The sequence below is a fragment of the Melanerpes formicivorus genome, unplaced genomic scaffold (genome assembly GCF_026170545.1).
Source record: "Melanerpes formicivorus ecotype bairdi unplaced genomic scaffold, bMelFor1.0.p_v2 SCAF_38, whole genome shotgun sequence".
Taxonomy (NCBI): Eukaryota; Metazoa; Chordata; class Aves; order Piciformes; family Picidae; genus Melanerpes; species Melanerpes formicivorus.
Genome location: NW_027142390.1, coordinates 4,781,797 through 4,803,657, shown reverse-complemented (window position 1 = coordinate 4,803,657; position 21,861 = coordinate 4,781,797).

The window sequence follows — 21,861 nt, the reverse complement described above, 5'->3', positions numbered from 1 at the left end:
AAACCAGGTTGGAAGAGACCTTCAAGATCATCGTGTCCAACCCATCAACCAATCCAACCCACCTAAACAACTAACCCATGGCACCAAGCACCCCATCAAGTCTCCTCCTGAATACCTTCAATGACGGCGACTCCACCACCTCCCCGGGCAGCCCATTCCAATGGGCAATCACTCTCTCTGTATAGAACTTCTTCCTAACATCCAACCTGAACCTCCCCTGGCGCAGCCTGAGACTGTGTCCTCTTGTTCTGGTACTGGCTGCCTGGGAGAAGAGACCATCATCTGCCTGTCTACAACCTCCCTTCAGGTAGTTGTAGAGAGTGATAAGGTCACCCCTGAGTCTCCTCTTCTCCAGGCTGAGCAACCCCAGCTCCCTCAGCCTCTCCTCATAGGGCTTGTGTTCCAAACCCCTCACCAACTTTGTTGCTCTGCAGCCTGTGTGAGTCAGTTTCTCTGTCGGTGATGGGTCAGGCTTCCACTGCTGTGTTGTTGAGGCGTGTCGCCGTTGCCCCAGGGGTTGGAGATCCTGCTCCTGCGAGAATGACAGCAGCAAGGAAAAACCCTGGAGCCTCTGGTTTGCAATGGCTATTAAGGTTTATTTGTTTAAAAGAGTATTTACAGGTGGGTAGTGATAAAAGGAGCTGTCCTTATGTATGTGGTCATCCGAGCTACAGTAGCAGTAATCCCTGTGAGCACAGCCTGACTGCCGAAGTGTGGAAGGAACGGAGAGGAATGGTGCTGACGCATTTTTTTCCTCATCTTGCGAAACAGTGATTTCATGGAAGACAGGATTTGGGCAGAGAACTGCCTCTCTCTCTCAGCCTTGCCTCAGCCAAGCCAAAACCTGGCTCAGGCACTTTGAGGCAGAACTGATTTTTGTAACAGGTGTAGAGTTTTGAGGAGAGCTCTTTGAAAGTTTGCTCCTTGCATGTAGTCACTTGTAATTACTAGAAGGTGTTTGCAATAGAGTGATTAGGGAAATGCAAAACCTGCTTAGAACTGTGGTTGCTGGACTTAAGTTTGTATTAGAAACCACTTAGTAGAGTAGAAAGTATTTGACAGCATTTGCCTGTTGCAAATTAATCTATAGGTAACCCTTCTGTTAGGGAGCAGGGGGAAGAGCAGTGGGATAGTTGCCTGACCCTTCTCTCTTCATTTCTGACTCACTTTGAGGGTGCTGGCTGCAGTGTGCAGACTTTGTGATCTGAATAAGTAGATCAAGAGGAAGGCAGCCTTAAACTCCAGCACAATGCTAAGCTCTGAGGTGGGAAATGGGACTTCTGCCCTCATGCACTCCTTGAGGGGCCCCTGCAAAAAGCAGATAGGACTTGACAAAGCAGGGCATGGGATTTGGGTTTTAGTAGGGCTTTAAACACAGTTCACTTCCTGCTTATTAGGAATTAAAGACAATATTGTGTAATAAGTCTAGGTGCTTAGATCTCAAACAATGCAATTAATTATTCCAGCAATGTGGTGTAGAAATTGTCAGCAACAAGCAGCCCTTCATTAGTGGGCACTGTTAAAATAGATAGTTTTGTTTGATTAAACTAAGGCTGTGGGGTTTGACCTGAGTCTGTGTAGCAGTTCTGATAACAAAAGTCTTGGTCATTTAGGAATGTGAGAGCAGTGCTTCACATTGTGACTTCAGTTTGCACATGAAAAGTGCTCTTCACAACTGGCTTTCAGTTACAGTTACATGCCACTAATATTTGCACTGTGCAGCATACAATAGCTTATTACCACATGAAGTTGAAAGATAGCTGATCTGTGTTTCAGATCACTGCTATCCCCATCCCACTGACCATCAACACTTGCTTCCATGCTTTGATGATGCTTTGTATCACAATAGTTAGTTTAAAAAATGAGGAACCATGGCACATTCTGCCATATAAATACCTGACCAGTGTCCCTAGAGCAGAAAGTGATGTATCTAAAACCTAAGGGATTACTCCCATGCTCCTTGGATTCATTTTGGTTTTAACAACAGAAATGAAGTCTCAGAGTTTCATAGTTTCATTCAGGGTTGGAAGGGACCACAAGGATCATCTAGTTCCACCCCCCCTGTCATGGGCAGGGACACCCCACACTAGATCAGGCTGGACAGAGCCTCATCCAGCCTGGGCTTAAACACCTCCAGGGATGGGGCCTTGACCACCTCCCTGGACAACCCATTCCAGGGTTTCACCACTCTCATGGGGAAGAACCTCCTCCTCACATCTAGCCTGAATCTCCCCACCTCCAGCTTCATTCCATTCCCCCTAGTCCTATCACTACGTGACATCCTGAGAAGTCCTTCCCCAGCCTTCCTGTAGGCCTCCTTCAGATACTGGAAGGCCACAATTAGGTCACCTCGGAGCCTTCTCTTCTGCAGACTGAACAGCCCCAACTCCTTCAGTCTGCCCTCATAGGAGAGGTGCTCCAGCCCTCTGATCATCCTTTTGGCCATTCTCTGGACACCTTCCAGCACCTCCACATCCCTCTTGTAATAGGGGCTCCAGAACTGGAGGCAGTACTCCAGGTGGGGTCTCCCCAGAGCTGAGTAGAGGGGGAGGATCACCTCCCTCGACCTGCTAGCCACACTTCTCCTGATGCAGCCCAGTCCCATGTGCTTGATTCAGAGCATGCTGACTATTTTTCCTCCTCCTGTTTTTCCTTTATTACTTGACCATGGTCTTTAACTCAAGGTGACAGGTGGCATATATTTTTGTTGTAAGAGGCACCAGAGCCGAGTAGTGTGCAAATGTCCTGGCAGAGTATTGCAGCAGGCTGCAGAGCTCTTCTGCCTGGGCACCTGCCACAAAAATCTGATAATCTTTCTTCATCCTGACAATCTTACCAGCAATACCTTGCCGTGTTGCAAGGCTGAGGGATGACTTACATTAGTTTGCTTTGCTGATGGACTTCAGAAACTCCTGGTTCTGTATTCAGAATTGGTTGTGGAGTCTGAAGCCTGAAGAGCATCTGCTTTTTACACAAACATCTTTCAAGGTTGGCAGCTGAGGTACAGCAGCCTTGGCTATGATATGGAGGCTTCCAAGTGGAGCAGAACTCTCATCTGTCTTGTCAGTCTTCCCTGCTATCTGTGCTCTTGATCAGACCTCTCAATAACCTTTCTTCAGAGCTTGGTTGTGGTGAATTTACCTAACCTTGTAGATGGCAGGAATTGTGCAGAGTTAAATAGCAATGGAATGACCTTAACTTGACCCTCATCTTGGAGAGCTGCTGAAGGAACTTGTCCTTGTCCTTGTCCAGAGATGGCTGTGAGCTCTGGGACCAAGAGAGAGAGGAAATGTCGGGGACAAAGGGTGTCTTGTCAACTGCTCTGCCAGTTCCCTCCCTCTGGAAATTCTGCCAGCCAGAGCTTACATGTTGAAGGTGAAGTAAATACTAATAAAGCTGCAATTAATTAAAATTTCTTAGGGCCTCAGTGGATTAATTAAATAGCATTTAAAGGTGTTAATTGTGGCAATGTATTACCATCTTCCTACAGGGCTCAGGAGAAACTAGCATGAGGTGCCAGGCACATGCTCTTTGCCACACTCCAGAAGGAGAACTTCAGACTGTGAGAAAGGGCAGTACCTTAGCAGCCCACAGGGAATTGGGAGCCTATCCTGAAGGAGGAAGCAGGCTTCTGTAGCCTGTCTGGAGAGACATGGCATGGAGGTATGATGGGCAGGGGAGAAGGAACATCTGCCTGTGAGTATGTAAAGGGCAGAGTAGCCTGTAATGAAAAAAGAAAAGGACTTAAGCTGAGGGGATAGCACTGGTGTGAGAAAAAGATTGGTTGAGTTGGCCATGCCCAAGTTTATGTCAGAATGTGGGTAGCTCCTAGCTATGACTGAGTTTTGACATTGGCACCTGAGATGCTGTGCACCAGATGGATTTAGCAGAGGAAGCAGGCCTGCCTGGGACACGGCAGCAAGGAACAGGAAGATGCCACTACCCTGAGAGCCTCTCCTGATGTTAGTTTTCTAAAGCCCATTCCATTCTGATGATTTGCTCATTTCTGTGCTAAATGAGTTGCAAGAGGGGGGGAAAAAAAGGTTAAATTCCAGCAATTTAGGAGGTGGATGGGAAGCTGTAGAAAGTGCTTCTCACACAGAAATTGATGGAGGGGTGGAATATCCCCTGCCACAGGGTGAAGCTGAGCTCTGCAGGTGTCTGGAAAGAGCTGCTGCTGAGGGGAGTCTCTTTCCATGGTACCAGTTCACCATATAGTCTCAGGTATAAGTTAGCTTCCATGCTTCTCTCCCATCCCTCTTCTTTCAGGCATGGTTTGTCCAATATTCTTGGAAACAGAATTTGAGTCAAAGGTTTGTAGCTTTCATCCAGCCTCACATCTGGCAGCTCTTGGAATCTGAGTGCATTTTATGCTTTTAAGAGAACATTTAGATACTTTAGGAGAAAAGCAAGAGTCAGAAATCCCTCTGCACTCAGCCTGTACAACACGAGCAACCTTTAATCCCTTTTGCCCACTTCTGAAGTCAGAGCTGTGCATATTCCTAATTTTTTCCCACCCAGTCAATGTCATCAGAGGGCAAGCCAGAAAAACAATTCCCTCTCCCCATGCACAGGCCACTGTCTATATTGAGATCTGAATTTTCCAAGGGAGTGGCTGTGATCCTGACATCTGGATTTAATCCAGGCTTAAATTCCAGGCTTAGATCTGAGAACTTCCACCTCCAGTCCTGAGACCAGCAGCTCTTAGATAGAACTTAGTTTACCTTTTAAGGCAAAATTTGAATCTTGTGATAATGGCCAGGCAGTGAAAAATTCTTCCCATGCTGAATTTCTTCAGCAGATTTTCCTCATTTGGATCCAGTGTCCTTACATGTCAGAACAGGAAATCTCATTTCTGTATAGGACCCTCTCAATCAGTAGAGAATTTGACCAAGGTGGAAGAACTGCTGGATGCTGAGGCAGGTGTGCCCTGCTGAAGAGTCACTGGGCAGCACCCCTTCTTCACAGACACAGGCTAGGCAGGCTTCTTACCCCATCTCATACCAAGCACCAAGTTGTTTTTCTCCCCAGTGTAATGGAGATCTAAAATTCCTGAACTGCCAGGGCATCTTCAGAAGGGTGTTGGGGCAGGACACTTTTGCCCATAAGCCAGGCCACAGGTGCTGCCCACTGATACAGAGGAGTTTGTTCTCTTGCCACAAAGCTGGTGAGGGGTTTGGAGCACAAGCCCTGTGAGGAGAGGCTGAAGGAGCTGAGGTTGCTTAGCCTGGAGAAGAGGAGGCTCAGAGGAGACCTTATTGCTCTCTACAACTGCCTGAAGGGAGGTTGTAGCCAGGAGGGGGTTGGTCTCTTCTCCCAGGCAACCAGCACCGGAACAAGAGGACACAGTCTCAGGCTGTGCCAGGGGAGATTTAGGCTGGATGTTAGGGAGAGTGCTTCATAGAAAGAGTTATTGGCCATTGGAATGTGCTGCACAGGGAGGTGGTGGAGTCACCATCACTGGAGGTATTTAGGAAGAGACTGGATGGGGTGCTTGGTTGCATGGTTTAGTTGATTCGATAGTATTGGATGATGGGTTGGAGTTGATGATCTCTGAGGTCTCTTCCAGCCTGGTTAATTCTATTCTATTCCATTCTAAGTCCCATTACAGGGGCATGAATCAGGGTCAGTGGGGACAGCAGAAGATGTTGCTGCCTTCATACGAGGTACCCTGCCTTTCTGCTGAAGGGCACCCCTCCCACACTGGGGCTGCTGTGGCCTACAGCCTGTCTGATGAACACATCCAGCAGTGGTTTACCCTAATTCCAGAATATCTCCTTGACGTCCAGTTGCTCCAGATGTGGAAAATCACACTATAATCTTTCTTTGTCATCCTGCAGCCTCAAGTTTGTGTTGTTTTGTGCAGCACATGGCAGGAAGTGATACATGAATCCTTTCAGGTACTGTGAGCTTTGCCACACTTGCAGTGATTTGCATTCACATCCTTGTTTGTTCCTCTCTCACAGTTTTCCTCCTGTTAGAAAGAACCAGTAGGCTCCAACCAGTGTATTTTTAGGTAGGATTATTGGTGTAATTTTTCTTGCATATCTAAGCCCTCATCTCTCTTCAGGACAGAGACATCACCTTCTACATCCAGTTTAAGAGCTTGAACTCTCTATGTAGTTGGCAGAGAGCAGAAATACCTTAGACAAGGTGAACCTGAGTGCTTCCTGTATGGAGGTATCAGAGTTTGGGGGAAAGAACTTAGTTCTTGAGTCAGAGCTCTCTATGGCTCTCTGAAACTGGAGTTTCCAGACAGAAATCACGGAATCACCAAGGTTGGAAGAGACCTCAAAAGATCATCAAGTCCAACCTGTCACCACAGACCTCATGACTAGACCATGGCACCAAGTGCCACATCCAATCCCCTCTTGAACACCTCCAGGGACGGTGACTCCACCACCTCCCTGGGCAGCACATTCCAATGGCTAACGACTCTCTCTCTGAAGAACTTTCTCCTTACCTCAAGCCTAAACTTCCCCTGGAGCAGCTTGAGACTGTGTCCTCTTGTTCTGGTGCTGGTTGCCTGGGAATTAAGTAGGTAGCCTGCTCCTCTCTACATGGGAAGACAGAGGAAAGAAGTAAGTGTCTGTTCTTCATCTGAATTTAAACACTCCAGGACCAGAGGGACACTCAAGTCATGTTTACATAGTAAAGTACCTTTGCTACACTGGGCAGCTCTGGTGACCTCATAGCTGCATTGGTTGTGGGCATTGGCAGGAATATAGAAGTCAGAGCAGAAACAGGAGTGTAAAAGTCCTTGAAAACAAGAACTTGATCCACAGTAGTGAAAAATGCTGTGCTGGAACCTATGGGCTCTCTCTTAATGTCCATGCTGGGACTTTTCTGTGCAGCAGGATGTGGCTAGAAATGAGCATGCCTTGTTCCCTCTCACAGAATCACCAAGGTTGGAAGAGACCTCAAAGATCATCAAGTCCAACCTGTCACCACAGACCTCATGACTAAACCCTGGCACCAAGTGCTCTCTTCTCTCACTCTGTAAAAGTGTACTGGTTTTGCCTGGGCTAGAGTTTATTTTCCTCATAGCAGCTTGTATGGGGCTGAGTTTTGGATTTGTGATGAAAACAGAGTTGACAACACAGGGATGTTTTAGTCATTGCTGAACAGTACCAAGCACCAAGGGCTTTTCTGTTTCTCACACTGCCCTGGCACCCTGGCAGCAAGAAGGCTGGGGGTGCACAAGAAGTTGGGACAGGATGACTCCAGCTGACCAAAGGCATATCCCACACCATATCACACAAAGCTCAGCAATAAATATGGAGGGGAGAGAGGGGGTGGGTGGTGGAGGTTACCCAGGGACTGGCTGGACATTGGTCAGTGGGTGTCCCACAGTCCTGCCAAGACACTAGCATATTCAAGTACCCTCACAACTCAGTCACCCCAGACCCACTTTGACATGGGAAATTAAATCACTTGTGTAAACTGATGTGATCCTGTTTGGCAAAATGGACATCCCCTGGTGAGACAGCTTTGTAATCAGTACTGTTTCCTGCAGGTGTACGTGCTGCCATTCCTCTCCCAGTTGTAGTAATAGGAAAGAGGGCTAAAGGGATCCTATGAAGTCCCAATAGACTCTGATCTCTTTTGGGTGGGTAAAAATGATGGGATTTCAAAAGGCTGTCACCTTAACATGTCAGTTGCAGGTACAGTACACCTACAAGCAAGCCTACTTGTGGTCTGTTTCAGCAAAGGTTTATTTATTCTCTGCTTAGGCACCCAGTATTTTAATTTCTGCTGCTGAGGTTGATATTTCACTGAAGTAAGAGCAGGAGAAGCATTTCAGAATGAAATACCCACTGATGACATCAGAAGGTGGGAGAAAATCCCCTTCCTGACTAGACCCAAGCTGGGAATTTCTGTGTGGGTGTTACCTCATGAACACATCCCCAGTGAGGCAGCAGGACTCTTCTTTGGGAGGCTTTGTCTTCTTAGCCAGCTGTTTCGTAGCATTAGGTATAGCTGGTCTTCAGGCTGTTCTAAAGCAAGCAATAGAGGGAAGTGTAAAGCAGTTTTCATCTTTGTTTCCATCAAAAGTCAGGAGAGCTTTATAGTTAAAGGATTAGTTGTTCTAGTTAATATTAGTTGCTCTAGTTGTACAATTTGAGGTGTTTAGGAAGAGACTGGATGGGGTGCTTGGTGCCATGGTTTAGTTGATTAGGTGGTGTTGGGTGGTAGGTTGGACTTCATGATCTTGAAGGTCTTTTCCAATCTGGTCCTTTCCCCTTTCCCCTTTCCCCTTTCCCCTTTCCCCTTTCCCCTTTCCCCTTTCCCCTTTCCCCTTTCCCCTTTCCCCTTTCCCCTTTCCCCTTTCCCCTTTCCCCTTTCCTCTTTCCCCTCCTAATTAGAGTTAGCTCCTTGAAAGAAACAATCCAAAGGGTTGAGAGGGGAGTGACCAGGCAGTAGAGCAGAAGGATGCCTCACATCTAAGTAGAGATGTTCCAGACATGGCAGTTACATGAAAGCATGTGGTAATAGGGTATGAAACACCACAGGGCCAACCCCCCTCCCAGGGGAGTGGGAGGGGAGTCTGTGTAACACCACAGCCTGTGTGCCAGAGCAGAAAGCTGGGAGGATGAGCTATGACCTTCTTGGTGTTCAGCCCCATCCTCTGCAAACCTTTTCTTCTCCCAGTGTGAGTGATGGTGTGTTGTGCCCATGGGGCTTGCTGTGCTATTTTGCAATAGCTCTTGTTGCTTAAACTTTGAGGTGCAAGACTCATGATTGCTCCTCATGCTTTAAAGATTATAGATAAAGTTAGAGGGTGGTGATAAGGTATTGAAATGAGAAGTGTCAGCAATAGGGGAAGAAGGGGCCTGTGCTGAAATATCAAGGGAGGAAATTAGCACATTTTATCTCTTATCTACTTGGGAGCTGCAGACCAGAAGAGCTGTGACATGTTGGGGTCATTGGGAGTGTAAGAGGCTTCCATTCCTTGTTTGCCTTTGTACTGAACTCTTCAAAAAGCTGGCAAGTGCTCTGTTTGCTCTGTCTTACAAACAGCCCAAGTCATGCAAAGCTCTGGGCTCTACTTTCAAAGCTTCTGGCCCACTCTGCCTGCCAAGCAGTACAGGCAGTACCAGGAGGGGTATGAGTGAGGACCAGCCAGGACAGCTGGGATGGGAGGTTGCCTGGGGTACTGTGACCCTACTAGCAGCCTTTTCCTCATGTAGTTTATTTAACCTGATGGGTTTGCAGCTGCTTTGGACAGCATTCCAGCTGAAACCAACTGGCTAGAGGACTCAAGGAGATTGGTGTGCTGATCAGACCTTGTCTTGTCAGGTGTTGGCTTGCTGTGGTGGCAGTGGCTGGAGAATGTGTTGCTCTTGTATCTCCAGGAGACATGGAAAAGAACTTGGAGTCTCAATCTTCTTTTCAGGAATCCCTCCACTTAATCAGGCATATGCTTTCTCTTGGCAATGAACCTTGTCCCACCTCTGGGCAAAGAAAAGAAAAGCTGGTTCTAGGTGTCCTAGAAAGAGATGGAAGAGCAAACACTGCATAACAAAAAACAACAGGAGTTGAGTTGAAAGGGATCTGGTGTGAAATTAAGACCAAAAGGGTAAAAATACAAAGCCAAGGTTGTCATTCTCCCTACTTTGTGCTCTGTTTCTCCTGCCAAATTGATGGTAAGAGCAAGTCAAGGGAGAGCACAGGGTTCCTGCTGCCTTAGCACTAGTGACTGATCATGTGTGGTTTTCTACAGAGCTCTGCTAGTCTCATGGAGCCTGTATATACATTAGACAATCTAGTCTCTTCAGACTTGCAAGTTGCAGCATTTTGCTCCAAAATTTCTCCAGAATGGGAGAACTTGAGTGTAGCTTGGTTTAAATAGTTCCAATCTTGATTTTGAGAGACCTCTAGTCTTGACAGATCTCTGCTTCAAAGTTTACCTTGAAAAAGCAATTCAGAGTTTATGTTCTCACAAAGTTTCTTGTTTCCAGTGTGACATTTAATCACCTGTTAATGAAACAAAATACAATTCAGTGTTGGGCCAGGAGGGCTCTCCTGAGGCACCTCCCACTTATCACTGACAAGGGAAGATCAGTCTTACAGGGAGAAAGTACCAAGCTATGAGAGAACATGGTGTGGAGGAGTGGGGGCTCTACCCAGGCAGATAATTGTAAGCAGGGAAGTTCTTTACAGTGAGAGTGGTAAAACAGTTAAACATGTTGCCCAGGAATGTGGTTGAGGCCCCATCCCTGGAGTCATCCAAGATCAGACTTGATGTGGCCCTAGGCAGCCTGATCTGGTTGGAGGTGTCCCTGCTCACTGCAGGAGAGCTGGACACAATCATCTTTGAGGGTCCCTTCCAACATGATGCCATCTGTGAACTTGGGGTGAAGAGTAACTGATGCTCTCCAGCCATCAGCAGCACCGACAGGCTTTGGGGTTAACTCTGCTGCACAAGGCTGGTGCTGGGATGCTGGGGTTTAGGTGGTGGCTGAGCAGGTTCCCTACAAGCCCTGATGACACTCTTGTATTTCTGTGGACTGGCACTTTGAATTCAGCCTCAATGAGGTGTGCACAGCTGGCAGGCAGAATTTCAGGGTTTGACAAGGGGAGAGGTGGGCAGGTTGCCTTGCAGTGTTTTCCCTGGGCCCGTTTACTACTTAGAGATTAATTCTTCGGCCCCTGATGGAGTGTGCTGAGCTGGGCGGGTGTGAGGCAGGCCTTTTTGTTTTGCCAAGCTGCATTTTGTGAGGCAATGATGCCTTGGAAGAAGCAGTTTTGGGGAAAGATGTCATGCCAGGTAACACACATTTAGTAGGCCAGGCTCATTCTGTCCAACCTGCAGGAATGAGACTCTGCAGTGGAGGGTAGGGTACCTAGGAGGGAGGCTGTCCCCACTTCAGCTACAAAACAAGAGCTAACAGCTCTACTATGTGAAGTTGTGTCAAGCCTCTCAATCCTTGTGCTATCAAGTGTTAAAATCCAGAAGGGTCTTCAGGGCTTGTGTAGCACCTGGTCTTGCACTTCTGCTGGAAGGGAGAGAGAGAGAGAGAGGAGTAGGCTAGTGCTTGGCACAGCAAGCAGGTGTGTTGCTCCCCTGTGGGTGAGTGAAGGGGAAAAGCTCTGGGTTCCCTTGTGAGCCCCTGGGACCATGGGTTGCTCCATGCTACTTGTGCTCTCTCTACTAGTCTCAGAGAGGTCAGTAACCTTTCCTGAGTTTGCTTCAGCTTGGTTCCCAAAACCCTGTGTCACTTCCACAGCAAAATCCTGCCAAGATGCATTTGCCATGAAGGACAAGGAGATTTTGAGCAAGTAATTGAGATTTCAAGCTCCAATTAAAGAGAAAATCAGCCAGAGCTGCTTCCTAAGCTTTGTGTTTTAATTGGAAGAAGTGATTTCAGTACATCCTTCCCAAAGTCCTTGCACTGTCTCTTGGTAGCCAGTGTCCTAGTTTTCATGGTGTGCTCTTGCAGCAGCGCAGTCCCTCACCCAGCTGCACTTGGAGAGAGGAGAACAGTGCATGTGTGTGGTGATGGTGCTTGTGCATGCTCTGCTACTCAGCATTTCCTTGGGCAGAAATAGTGTGCTGTGTTTACATGGCAGCTCTTCTGCTTGGTACTTGCTCTGGTTTAAGTGTATGGAGTCATGCCTGCTCCCCTGGTGTGCTGTCAGTTGTGCATGTTGCTGAACACAATGCCTTTGGGGGTGGTAGTGAGCACAAGTGACACCTTAATAAGGGTCCCTGGAGACAGGACTTTAATGCTAGGCTGCCCCTTTCTCCCAGCAATTGTCATTTTAGAGCTTATTAATCACACATCCCTCACTTGAAACAGCTATTTTTAGTGCTTCTGCTCTGTGCTGAGTCCTCAGAAGCCCTTTTAGCTTTTGCTGGTTTTGCTGGTGGTGGCTGCTGTTTAATTGCTCAGGTAGCAAAAGGGGGGCTTGAGAAACCAATCAGCACTTTCTCAGCTGGTCTCCCTGTCACCAGTGGATTCCTGTGGAGCAGGAGATTCAGAGGGATCGTGTGTAGGTGCAAAAGACAGCTAGCTGTAGAGGCCAGGGCACACCACATGATCTAGACTGTTCTCCCAGGTGTCAGCCTCCATGCCCTCGCCCCCAGTCCCTGCCACCCAGCTGCCAGATGGGCTCTCCACTGTGAAGGTCAGGGGCAGGTCTTTCTGTCAAGTCAACAACCTGGCCCTGCCAGCACATGAACTCTCCTAACCTCTTCACTGTCCTCGATCACCCTTTGCATCACCACTATCTCAGGGTGGTAGTTGTGAGTCCAGCATGTTAATTTAACCCTTTGAAAGCAGCACATGCAGAGAAGCTGGTACCTTTCTGCTTCTTCCAGGGGAGTCAGGGGAGGAAGTGGGGTAGCATCACCCTGGCACAGAGGGGTGTGAGGGAGAAGAGCAGGGCAATGGCTGAAGCGCAGTGCAGGGAGCCAGGGCTCAGCTGTCCAGCAGTGGCATGGCTCTGCTGCTGGAGTCCTGTGTCTCCCTGTCCTGGGCTGTCTTCCATCTTGTCTCTCTCCTGTTTCATGGTTTGGGCAGTGGTCAATGAACAGGGTCCAGGCTGCTGTTGTGTCCTCAGAGGAGCTGGGGAGAGCCTGGTATGTCTGATGGTTAAGAGTCTGGCAGAGAGCAGGCTGGGCAAAGCTGCTGCTGCTGCCAAATGGGATTTTGTCCCCAAACCTCTGGGAGCTAGGCTAGGCTCTGGCATTTTCCCTGGCCTCCTTCTGGGCTTAGTGTGCTACTGTATCTGTCATCATCTCCATGACAGATGGGGTCTCTTCAGGATTAATTAAGGATCATAACCATGGCCTAGTTACCAGACTTGCACTACTGTTACTAGAGCTCTCTAAGGCTGTTTGAGGGAGCTTCTTACCCTTCTCTGCTCTGGTTACCCGCTCCATACGTCCTCCTGGGACTCGCTCTGAGCCCCAGGCAGGATCACCTTACATTCATTTCTCTAATAGATTCCTGCCTGACCCTTGGGTAGGTAGGTAGCTGCTTCCTGCTTGTGGTGCACCTGTTGGTCTGGGGATTAGATATGCTGGCCTACATCTTTTGCAGTGTTATCTCCTGTTTGGGGGTGGGGCTGAAGATAGGGAGCAATCAAGCTGCAAAATTGGATAGGATGGTGCTGGAGGCAACATCCTGAGACAGTCCACTTGTGTACTGCCATGCCTTAAACTATCCTGTTGCTGAAGGGATATCCCAGGGTGTCCCTGCTCTCAGCTACTCAAATCCTTCATTTCTAATTTGTACTCTATTGTAACAAGCCTTTAGGAATGCTGCTCATGAAACAGCAAAAATGACTAGAGCTTGAGAAGTGAATTGAGTTCAGGCTCTTTTAACCCTGATCCTTGCCAGCCAAGTTTTCAGGTGATGCACTGTTCCAGCCAGGAGTGACTCAGTCTCATGTTCCTGTGGTCTGCAGATCTGCTACAAGCTGATTGATCTTTAATCTGGGCAGAGGCTGCACCACGGGGATCATGATGGAGACTTGACCCCTTTACATCTGCCTGTTCTATCCTTCCCTTCCTTTGCTGCTTGTTTGGTGAGAGCCTGCCTTGCCCTGATGGGATTTCACACAGCCAGGCCATTGCATGGGCTCACAGCCATGTGCTCAGGGGCTGCACATGGCATACTTACTGCTCATGTGAGGAGAGTTTGTGTTCCTGAAGCTCCCCTCTGTGGCCCCCATGGAGCTGGCCCTTAATTAGCCTGATGCTCTGCTCAGGGTCTGATTGTGTCCTCAGCAAGATCCCAGCAGCTCCTGCTGATTTCAGACAGGAAGAGCACGAAGGAGGCTGTTGAGTGGGACCCCAGGGAAACAGCACTTCGCTTTGTCCTCAGACGCATGCACAGCAGGGGAACTGCTTGCTTTTCTCCTCTATCTTGGCAAACATCTCTCATGTTCCAGTGACCTGCTTATTATGTAGGTCATCATCAGCTGGAAGGAAAAAACAATCTCAAAAGTAGGAGAAATCTAGCAGGGCTCCTCCACCAACCAGTTCTTTCTGGAAAAGCAGGGAAAGTTACCTTGGTTGCAGGGGTGGCAAGGCAGCACGGCCTGATCCTCTTCCACCCACCTCAGGCAGAACCTACAGCAAGAGGAAACTGCAGCTGAAGGGATGTGCAATGCTTTGAAAGCATGCAGATCTAGGGCATGTTGTGATGGGGGAGCAGTGCATTGAGGTAGACAAAAGGCACTTGGCTAGAGTGGTCATGGGTTGCTTGCCCTTGAATGACTTTCTTGGGCTTGATTTTGGTGATTAGGAAGGAGGCTGTTCCTGTTCTTGCCTTTGGCCTTTTTCTGCACTGTGGTGACCTGTGCCAGGTGTGCTGGAGGAGAGGGCCCTGCTGGGAGACAAAATTGTCCCACCAAAGGGGACACAGAAGAGGCAAATGCCTTTACATGTGAGAAAGTAAACCAGGCACCCGAATCGAAATTCATCTCGGTGTCACACCGGTGACATCACCCTGGGGCTTTGCTTGTGCTTATTTGTAGCAGAGCTGATACCTTGCAGTGCCCACTGAGGAAGGAGAAATCCCCTAGCATAAACTCCTTGACCTAAGCAAGGGACAAACTGCTCTGTGAACAACAGGTTCTGTCTGACTTCACTTACACTTGTCTCTGCTGCAATAACTCAACACCCCTCACCATCTTTGCTTCTCTCCCAAGTCCTGTAAGTATCAGCTGGACTGGAGGCACTCTGTGCCCTGGCTTCTTCCTGCTTGGGGAATTGTGTCTGTGTGTGTGTTTGCTTGGCAGTCAGCAGGCAGGTAGAGCTGCAGCCTTTCTTTAGCAGGAGCATGAATGTGGCTCCCCTCTACCTGCTCATTGAGGGATTTCTCTTTCCCTTCAGAAAGTCTAGAAATGTGATGTTTTCAAGCAAGCAGCCTTGACAGGAGATGCTGACATCACTCACAGGCTTCACTAGCAATCAAGGTGATGTTAGGAAGTGAGATTTCAGGATGCTATGTTCTTGACAGTGAAGAGGTGTATGGGACTGTGGGTTGGGCAGCATGCAGAGGACTGCCCTGCTCTGTTTTGCTGTTTCTCCCTCCCTAGGTGTCCATCGTGGCTGTGATACTGTTCACTCTAGCAGGGCTGGCTGAGCAAGCCATTGCTATGCACTTGTGCTGTTGCTTCATTCACTCCTGCTATGCCTGAGTGAAGTCTCTCCAGTTGCAGAAGGTTCCTGGCACAGACTCTTGTGCTTGAAGGTGTGACTGATCTTTTCCCAGACTACAGGTTTTTACAGAGCTGCCTGCTTTCAGATGTGCTCCCTGCCAGCCTTCACTCTGCTGTGCTGCCCAGATGCAGCACATGCCTCTGTGACTGGAATGTCCTCCCTGCTTAGCATCTTGATCTTGGTGGGTTCTGTTTAATATATGAAGATCTTTGTGTGGATCCCAGTTCTCCTGCTGTTTAACCCAAGGGTAGACAGTCCTGCTTGTCTCTTCATACCCAGTAGACTAGAGGGAAGTCAATGTAGGAAGCAATACAGCCATGACATTTTGAACAGAATGACATTTTCTTCACCTAGGGTAAAAAAGACATCTCCCATGCTTTGTGCACCCATGTGGAGCAGAGCATTAAGAAAGCAGGCAAGCAGGCACGTATCTGAGCTGGGGGCACTGCCATGTGACCTGCCAGTGTGCCACAGACAGGCAACTTGGAAGTCTTGCTCAAGATGTAGGATTAGGGTAAGTGCCTAGCACAAGATTGTCTGAGTTAGACAGGGGCTGGGTGCCCTGAGGCTGGAATTGTCATGTTGGCTTAGTGGGTCCTTGCACAATGAGGCCCCCGAGTGCTGTAGACTGCAGAGTGCTGGAGCTGTCATGTATGTGTGGTGAAGACATTGAGGATAGCCTGTTATCTTTGCTTGGAATAAGGGTTTGATTAGCAACTATCTCACAAATTAGTTGCTCCTTCAGTTTGCATGAGCCAGCTCCATACACATGCCAAGTCCATCTGTCCTGGGCAAGCGTGCAGCTGGTCTAAAGGAAAGCAGATGAGCTTTCCTCATCCCAAGCTTTTCCTCATCAGGCTTTTTCTGAATTGTTCCCTGCATGGAGCAATTCTCCAACAGCAGGGGTGAGTCAAGCAGTTCTTGTCAAGGCTAGCCTATTCTTTTATCTCTTGGTTTTATTCTAAATTGAATACACTGTCTCACACTGCTGTTCCCAGCACGACTGATGGCAACAAATAGCCAGCCAGGAATAGTATGCATTGTGTGGTAGCTGGGGAGAACCTCCTGTTCCCAACATCTCTGGCCTGTCTGGGGCTTGTTGCCATGAAATTGTGGAACTTAACTAAAGGATGATTTGGCTGTGCAAAAATGATTTAAACCACTGATTAACTGAGTTTACTTTTGCATGTCTCATTGTCTTCAGAAGCTGATGAAGCCATAAGCTTAGTAAGATGTAGTGACTAAAGTTCCTAAATGGGAACCCAGGCAACTTGGTGTTCTAATGGACAGTGGATACTTTCCCAAGGGAACAACAGGTGTTATGGTCTGGACAGAAACCAGCCTTGAGGTTTTGAAGGGCAGGTTGAGACCTATGCTGGCAGGCTGGGATCTTTGCACATCTTTGGGAAGTGTAACGAGAAGACAGTCTCAAGCTGTGCCAGGGGAAGTTTAGGCTGGAGGTGAGGAGAAAGTTCTTCACTGAGAGGGTCATTAGCCATTGGAATGGGCTGCCCAGGGAGGTGTTCAAGAGGGGATTGGATGTGGCACTTGGTGCCGTGGTTTAGTCATGAGGTCTGTGGTGACAGGTTGGACTTGCTGATCTTTGAGGTCTCTTCCAACCTTGGTGATTCTGTGTGTCTGGTGTTGCTCTGGACAAGAGATGAGGTTAGGTGGCCCTTAGACTTGACTTCTTGAGACAGAGGCATTGGCACCACTCTGCCTAGCCTGGGGTCTCTGCATGGTTTTCTGTTGTGAGAGCACATCCCTCCTTTGCTCAACTTTGCTTAGGTCACATCAAGATAAGTTTTGATACTGTTCACTGCAGGTTTTCACCACGGCACCGCAGTGTGACGGTTAGTGCGGCCTCAGATGTTGCCAAACGGTTGTGGGTAGTGGAAGAGCTGTACTGGAACATGGAGGGTCTTTAAAGTAAACACCAGCCTGGGTTTTGAATAGTTATTAGGCCTGCTAGTGAGTTGCAGTCCCACCAGTTACTTGTCTTGCAAGCTTCAATTGCTCTACAAATGAAACAACTTTAATTAATCTTGAAGTAGACAACGTTGGAAGGAGTGAAACACATTGGCTGTTCGTGCTGCAATGAGCTTGCTGCCACCTAGGGTTGCTCTTCCATGTGTGCCTCCCATCCTGCCAGGATTCAGGTCCTGGCTTCCACCTCTGGGGTGATGCAGTGGCCCCAGTCCAGATCCAGACTGCCTGGAGTCTAGGGTGAGGAGCACAGCCAGGCAAGGGAGGAAATGCAAAGACTCTGTACCTCTGCATGCAAATCAAGGGCGGTCAGGAGGTGGGGTGAGAGCAATGGAAGCTCAAACTGATGGTCTTAGCATGGCTCTGCTTTTCTTTCTGCAGCCTGCAAGCAGATCTTGGCTGGCTCTGTCCATGTCCCTGCACTGCCCCTTGCTCACACAGTATTTTCAGATGCTGCCCAGTAAAGTGGGCAGGATGCCCTCTCCACAAGCCTCCATCAGGAAGACTGAGAAGGCTTAATTACAACCAGACAAAGCCTTAAGGATCACAGCCTCCAGTCAGCCACTGATGTCTCTGGTTGCACAGCCCAGTGTGGTCACTGCAGCTTGGAGTGGGATCATGCAGGGAAGTGACCTTTCAGTTGTCTTGTGCTGGGTGAGATTGTGCTGGGGAGACAAGAAAATAGACCAGTGTCCCAGCATGAATCATCCATCCATTCTATACAGCTACTGCTTCTCCACTGGTACCAGGCAGTCCTGCAGGGTGATGGTCCTTAAGGATAAAGGACTGACTCTCCTATTGTGACAGGAAGGTTTATTCTGGGCAGTTGTGGCTGGCCACTGTTTGTGAGAGAAGAATGACTCCAGATTTAGAGTGAAGAGCTTCCCTGCTGCCTGGATATTCAGGGATGAAGATCTGGTACCTAGATGATGACTGTTCAAGCTGTTTGCCTTGGAGGTTTGGGCTACTCCTCTGGGAATTGAAGAGACAAGGCTGCAAACAAGAATGCCTTTTCAGATTTGGTGTTATGAGTCTCTTGTGTTTTAAAGGGTTTTTGCTAGCATTCACTATTGTCTTCCTTTTCCATCTGTTTTAAGCACAGATGTGCTGTGGTTGTGCTGATGGCCTGCCAGGGGCTTCGAATGTGGTGGCCATGCTTCAGTTCAAATGCAGTAAGGGTTTTAAAGGCCCATGGGGATCTCTCAAACCACATATGCCATGGGTAGAGACCTTACAATGCATTGACCAATAAAGAGGCTGTAGCAGACTCAAACTGTAGTAGCCATGAGGGAAAAAAAAAACCAAACCAAAACCAAACACACAGAAATTAACTACCCAAATACTACATCCATGAGGGACCAGGTGTCCAAAGTTAGGTCTGCTGTTGATGGAGTTCCTTACATAGCAAAGGAAACAAAGTTGCTCACAAATTAGAAGCCAAACAAGAGGAAAAAATCCTGGATTGCCTGCAGCTATTTGCCAGCAGTGTGAGGTAGGCAAAGGTTAAACATTAATTTTTATCTGGTATCTTCTGTACCTTTTTCCCGTTGCTAATTCAGTGTAGCTGTCAGGAGAGTGTGCTGGGGAGAAGAGCTGTTTTGGGGTTTGTGGGATCTCCTGCTAGGCCAGGGATGCTGTTGCCAGTCAGACCAAATGCCACTACCAGAGTGAGTGTGTGCTGCTGCGGGTCTCGCCTCGGGCAAGGTGCTACTCAAGGCAAGCACAGGCAGGAGGCCTTGGCATCCAGGGTTGCTTCCTCTCTGGAGTTACCTGCTGCAGTCAGCCCCGTTGTATACAATGGTATCTCTGGATAGGAGAGAAGGTGATGACGTGGCCTGTGTCATAACCCCTGCCCCGGGTTTCTCCAAGGCTGCCAGTGATGAGTCACTTCGTTTATTACAGAACACACACAGACAACACCAACAGAGAGTAACATGGAGCTGGTGTTTGGCCGGCAGGCTGTGCTTGCAGAGCAGGGACAGGGGAGTTGCACAATCTGTGTAAGTGGTCATCCACTCCTAAAAAAATAGTCAAACATCTTGGTTTATCTACCTGACCTATAGCTTTAGCCCTTTACTATGGAAAGGCTTTGATCTTCCTGCTGCAAAGTTGGTTTCGCACGCGTGGGCTTTGTATCATCTTCCATTTCCTTTACTGCATAAAAAGCATTGGGTCAAAAGCTGCAAGAGCATCACATCTGCATAGCTGTATGTTACTTGGGAAGGGGAGGGGTTGTATAAAAGACATGTTTAACTCAAAACATTTTAATGAGTTTACTAGTGATTTTTTTTTTTCAATGCTAAAGCCTCCTCTCTGTGGTCTAAGCCCAGAGCAACCACTGTGAGTGCTAATATCTCCAGCAGAGCAGCAGCCACAGCTCTGCTCAGGGGCAGTTTGATGATGTACCACCCTGAACAAGGATGTTTGCCTATGTAAGAGCTTATGATGTGGTTGGAGACTCAGGGGTGACCTTATCACTCTCTACAACTACCTGAAGGGAGGTTGTAGACAGGCAGAGGTTGGTCTCTTCTCCCAGGCAACCAGCACCAGAACAAGAGGACACAGTCTCAGGCTGCACCAGGGGAGGTTCAGGTTGGATGTTAGGAAGAAGTTCTATACAGAGAGAGTGATTGCCCATTGGAATGGGCTGCCTGGGGAGGTGGTGGAGTCACCATCATTGGAGGTGTTCAGGAGGAGACTTGATGGAGTGCTTGGTGCCATGGGTTAGTTGTTTGGGTGGGTTGGATTGGTTGATGGGTTGGACATGATGATCTTGAAGGTCTCTTCCAACCTGGTTTGGTTTATTCTACTTCATTTCAGTTTATTCATTTCAGCCTTTAGCTTATAATTAAGTCATCTGGAGGTGAGATGACTTTATAGCAGCAAGGAGTTGTTCCTGTAACTGGGCAAGAAATGTGTAATGCAGCTGCATAAAACCATGCATTTGCTCCTTGAAATTGTAAGAGCAAGGGAGTTCACTGCAGAGGTGTGGGAGAAAATCTGCTCTAGCACAGTCCTGAGCTAAGCTAAGAGACAACAGGCAGGTGCAAGTAGTTGTTGGGCTAGCACACAAGAGCTGGAACTCTTTGTTTATGATGAGTATCAATAAGCTGTGAGGGAAGATTCTTGTCCTTTCTTCTTTAGGTAATTTTTATCCCTGATTGCAACATCAGCATGACTAATTCCATGCATGAGATCTATCTAAGACGTCTGTTTTATCTGAGGTTAGACTGTTTGTCAGCATAATGTGTTGTAATACTTTACAAACAAGACACAGAGTGGCTCTGTGTGGAGGTGTCTGCCCTTTTCGGAGATGAGAAGGAAGAGAGAAGGAAGACCTAAAGGCATGACATTCAAGCCTGCAAAATCCCATACCACCAAGCTTTCTGTGTGCAAATGAAACTGAGCCTCAAATACTTCTGTCTTGGCTGACTGATTGTGACAAAAGATGTCAGCCCAAACATCCCTCCAGCTACCAGCAGACACTGAGGAAAGATGCTGGTGCGTACCATGCTTATGGCAATCCCCTGAGCCAGAGCATACAGCCCAGGACATAAAAGTGCTGGTGACCTTGTTCTGTGTTGATCTGTTTAATCCATTTAGGGCCTGGATTGGCTTAGATCCTGAACTTGGAAAGGAGTTACGACAATTCCCTATCATTTGGAAACGAACTTTGTTCTGAGAAATTTGCATTCTGTGCTCAGTATCGGAAGTGCTTTCCTGCCCTCTAAGTTTGAGGATAGCATATCACACTGTCATAAAACTTGCTGCTCTTTACAGCCCAGAGTTTGAAAGGCAGAAGGTTTTTCCTTTGGCTACGTATCCCATAACGTCAACAGCCTGCATTTCTGACATCTTTGGTCATGACACAAGTGTTTATGGTAACTGTGTCATGCTGGAGGCTTCTTTTGCTGAAGGTCAGGACAGTTGCAGATGAAACAGTTTACCCCTTCCTGTGCCAGTTGCTTGCTGGATCTCTGCAATTTCTAATAAAACTTTGCTGGGTAGGAAAAATACCCTTGGAGTAATCTGACAGAGCTAAATGCTGCCCACTGTAATTGTTCAAGAAGCTGAGCTAGCAAGTGGGGTCCTTCCCTGCTGCCTTCTTTGCAGTGCACCTAGGTTTGCCATGAGGACCATTCTGCATAACTAGGCAAACAAAACAACTGGCCTGGCACCTCAGCTCTAACTATAACAGTGTTCAGCCACTGCCCACACTTGGCAGAGGTACTGTCTTCTGTGATTGAAGCATCCAGCTTGAACCAGTGCTTCAGCGCCTGGTTTACTGCAGAACCTCTCTTTCTTGTGCAGATTCTCCAAGGAAGTGCCTTACACAGGACAAGTTTCAGTAGATCCCTTCCTTATTCTGTGCTTCTGCTTCGACTTGCAGAGGTTAAAAGTTAGCACAAGTTTGAAAATTGGGCAGTAGCCATGCAGCTCTGGAACAGATGTAAGTATGAATATAGCTATGGTGGAGGCTATGGAGCCTGCTCATGCCAGCTGAGGGTCTGGTCCTTCTGTGCAGTGATTCAAGAAATCAAGCAACCCCTGACAATCAGTTGAGTGATAGTCCTCCTGTTCTCCTCCTGGCTGCTTGGAGCATCTGAAGCCTGGTGGATATTTTCCTGTTAGGCTGTGGTAGCAGGATGTGTAGATAGAGAGTTCCATATCCAGCAGGATGACCGGGAGGGTTTGTA